This window comes from Podarcis filfolensis, assembly GCF_964270895.1.
Source record: "Podarcis filfolensis genome assembly, chromosome: 1".
Classification (NCBI taxonomy): domain Eukaryota; kingdom Metazoa; phylum Chordata; class Lepidosauria; order Squamata; family Lacertidae; genus Podarcis; species Podarcis filfolensis.
This window is the reverse complement of record NC_139604.1, coordinates 85544294-85548850: the sequence shown is the minus strand read 5'-3', so window position 1 is coordinate 85548850 and position 4557 is coordinate 85544294.

The following is a 4557-nucleotide window of genomic DNA, read 5'->3' as shown; positions in this document are numbered from 1 at the left end:
TGCACAAGGGAGAACCTTACCAAAGGGCAGGCGGGGCAGGCAGGTGGGGCAGGCCCTCCAAGATCCCGAACCCTACGTGCCTTTCGAGCTGAAGCGCTGGTTGAAACATAGCTGTCAACTTTCAGATTTGAAAATAAGGGATCAGCAGCCTCGAAAATAAGGTATCAGCAGCCTCACCTGTGCTGGGGACAGTCTACGGGATATCTAACAATCCGGGATAGCAGCGGGAAACGGCGCTGGAATAAGGGAATTTCCCGCAAAAAAAGGGAAGGTTGACAGCTATGGGTTGAAAATCGGGCCGGTTTTGTGTGTGAAAACGTGCCCCGGACACAGAATTAATATCCATCCTACGGGATAGTTCAGTCGGTAGAGCATAAGACGCTTAATCTCAGGGTCGTGGATTCGAGCCCCGTGTTAGCCATTGCAGGGGGTTGGACTAGATGACCCCTGGGGTACCTTCCAACTCTAAAGTTCGATGATTCAACAACAGACGGGCGTGTTTTTCGCAAATGAGGCAACCCACAAAAGTGCCGCGCTGATTCATTTCTCCCTTCAGTTCCTTTCTGTTCTGAGGTGTGCTGCTTAAAGCGGGCGCGCCTAACGCTGTCTGCATGTGTACAGTCTAAAACTGGGGAAAGGCACACAAGCAAAGCAGTCTAACTGCTGTTTGTCTCCGGCATCTGGTCTTCAAAGGCACACTGTTGACACATGGAGGTTATGTTCCCAGCTATTAGCATTGGCTCGTTGCCTGCAGCAGGTCTGTCCGTGCATTTATGCAATCTTTAAACGCTGGTTATAAGGCCATCACAACATCCTGTAACACTCCTGTGATCAATGCAGTACCTTATGTGGACAGGGAAGGGTGCAGAGCTGGGGGGGGGGAGAGAACAGTATCTAGGAAAGGCATAAGAAAATAGTTATATCTGAGATCTATGCATAATTCTTTGAAAGTTAATGAAACAAATATTATTTTTTACTTCCAGATAAACTTGCTTATAATTAGGATTGGAATATTAAGGGCGTTTTTCACATTAACAGTAAGGCTGTCTTCCTGTCGTATACACTTTTTTGGGGGTTGATCCCAGTGAAATTTACTTCAAACTAAATATTAATGGTGAATACAAAAATATAAAAATACCCTCCTTTTGGTCTGACGTGTGTTTGTTGTGATTGCCATCCTATATCTACTTCACAGGGAATAAGTCTCGTTTAAATCTACACATCTTATTTCTGAATATATAAGTATAGGCTGACACTGTTAGGTTGCAATTTTAAGCCTTTAAACTTTGTAGTGTCTTTCAAAAGAGTCTGGTTTTCGTCTTCTCCAGTAGCTTAATGTGCTTAATTAAGGCAACTGGAGCCATTTACTTTATGTTGGGTTGCTAACTGACCAGAGGGGAAAAAAGCAAAAACAAATTGCCTGGCTTGTTCTTGTGACTTCAACAGGAACTCTGTGTGCAGAATCAGCTGGTGAAGTTTTTCACAGCATGGAGAGAAACATTATTGCCTATTGATATCTGTCCATCCAGCTACTGTTAAAAACAGTAAAAGCAGTGACGGTCTGAAAAGTTAGGAAAACTAGTTTAGTGAACACTTAGATGACTTGGCACATGTCTGAGTTATGTGTGCTAGTCCATGCAGGAACTAATCCAAGGAAGATCCTGCCCCAGGATTGGAGGCTGGACCCAGTGGCTTTCAGTGATTTGCCAGCAGAGTTATAGGTTACCTAAGCCTTTGGTTTGGTAACCTGTAATCTGTTCCTATGGTGATACGGGCTCATTTAAAACAGGGAGTAGCACCTTCTCCTTCCAGCAAAACAAGGAGTCGTTGCAAAGGAGTTCTATTCAAGGCAGTGTCTGAGCTATGGGAACTAAAGGGATTCCCTTCCTAATGTAGGGTAGGACCTTTAACTGCTGCACAACAAGTTGTAGTGAGGTAATCACCCGCCAGATTGTCCCATCCTTCTTAAAGGTGCAGGATCTCTTCCAGCCTCCACTCCAAAAATTGCCAGCCTTATTCCTGATGTCAAGGAACACAACATCATACATGAGATACACCCAGGTGATATACATAGCTGCACCCAGAGCCAGCCAAAAGCCATTTTGCTGCTAGAGGCAAAGGACAGGCTGTCACCCACTCTCCATTCACAGAAGCCCACCAGCAGCTGAGCCTCACTTGAACACTGACCCACTACACACAGACTAGCTTAGGGGGCACAGGGCTCTGTCCTTTAATAGCTTGCTGCCACTTGCTCATCAGTCTGCTGGGCGGCTCCTAGTTCCCTCTCTGACAAATGGTGCAACACAGCAGCAGTGGCACCTGCACCCATCCCATACACAGAACAGCAAACGTAACGTGCACAGTGCTTGCCAGAGTATGTGAGCTGGGCTGGTTGCCTCTCTGCCTGCTCACTTGGTCCAGAGCCTTGTTCAACGACACCATCATATTTAAAGAAGGCAGCCCAGGCAAGCAACACAAGCGAGCATTGCCATGATCAGACTCAGGAGGATGGGAATGATTAATGGGGGGCTGTGAGGGAATTCCAGAGAACAGCTGGAAGGCGGCCACCTCATCTGCTGCCACATGGTGGGTTTGATCAGGATTAAGTCTTGGATCAACACTGCTTGCACTTCCAACTGTACCCTTCTTGCTGCCTTCCTTTCTTGGCTCCACATTTCTTTGTGCTCTCAGTGGCTCTGTGGGTTTACATACAGTAGAAACTTTATTATTCACCATAAATGAGTGTTTGCTCAGCTGAGGCCTCCTATAAATGCTGTCTTCTGGCAAGGCCAAGAGCAATAGTGTGTCCTCTTCCTGCAATCATCCTCTTTTTAACAGCTTCGTCTTGAGCTTTGTCAGCAACAAAAGGGCACATTTCCATTGCCTGCAAGATGTCCAAGACAGTGACAATCCCACCCTTGGGTTAAAAACACTAATGAGACCCCCTCCCCATGCATATTACGTGCTGGAAAAGGGCCAGGATTCAACCCTGTGCAAAAGGAACATCCAATAAGTCAGGGAAGCAGAGGGGCACAGAGGGAAGTATCTGTTTTGCTACAGAGGTTACTCAGTGGGTCCCTCCTAGGCCAGGGAGCCTTAGGCATGGGGAATGAAAGTGCTCCTCTTGGCACTCAAAACACCCCCCAGATCACACCCAGCTTCACACCCTGAGTGTTTTTACCCTACTGGGATGTTTCCTTAAAGTCTGAACATGCCTCTTGCTTGCCTGGATAGAGGCTAGAGGTGTGTGTCTACTGTTCCAAGATTACTTCATCCGCTTTTGCCTCTGGTATGTAGTTTTGCCACTGCACTCTGGTATGTAGGTTTGCTACTACACTCTTTTAGAAAGTAGAACAAATACATAATACTGTAGGGAAGAGCTGAATCTGCAGCATGTAGAATTTTTTTTTTATTTTAAGGTGATTTTGGTGTTACTGTTAAAAATATTAAAGATGCTTTTTCCTTGTATGAATGTCTGCCATGATATTGTAAATTCTCCCTACACTCAAAAAGGAACTTATATTGAGTTTTGGCAATATGCAAATATAAGCAAGTTGATTTAAGTAAATAACTAATAAATAATGGCTATATGCTTATTTAATGATAGGCTTGAAAGTGGGGTGGGATAGTATAAAGGCACATCTTGTGTAAAGATTTGATCTGCATTAATTCCTTCTGTGGAAAAATGCTGTCTCAAGTGATGCTGGCCCACTTGTGAACAGTGTTTGCCAATTTATGACAGGTCTCTTGAACTTTGTTTCTAAGACCCACAAGAAAGATTTAGGAACATAAGAAGAGCCTGTTGGATCAGGCCAAATGGCCCAACTGGTGCAGCATCCTGTTCTCCCAGATGCCTGTAGGTAACCAACATCTTCCAACATCTCACTTCCCTGGATGTCCACTTCAAGAATCCCTACTGTCATTTGATTAGAAATTCAAAATGTCGTGTGCTTTTCTGAGCTATGATTTTAGGGAGTTGGACTCATGTGACTCTTCCAGAAGTGTCAGTGGCCTTGCTCTGACTCAGGTGTGGCACTGGTCTATCAACATACGGCTTAGAAGTTCTCGTGCATTCCACTGGCAGGACTCAATGCCCTAGTAGGTACACATGTTAAACGGGGATCACCAACATTTGGAATTTTGAGGAAGTCCAATGGGGGAGGGCATGACATGGCACAAAATGACTGCTATATTCAAAAGAGCAGGAAAAAAGACAGGGTCACCCCCCCCACCAAAAACAAGTGCAGCCATTTCCCCTCCTCCAATTAATTCAGCCACCACTACCCTTGGGCACTGAGAGAAGCTCTTTGCATCAATTCTCTGGCATCCAATGAAATATGGGCATGTTTAAAGGATGTGTGTTCAGTATAGGAGAGGCAGTGCTGTTCAAACAGGAGCTGAACAGGAAGAGCAAACAGTCTCTCCTGCACTGCAGATTTTTGGCAAGATATTTACACAGGAGAAACTGGTGCCAGCAGCAAGGGGTCACGTTCACGATCCTTGAGATAACATATGCTAGCACCAGTAGGCTAGAAGTGAGTTAAGACTTGAAAAAGA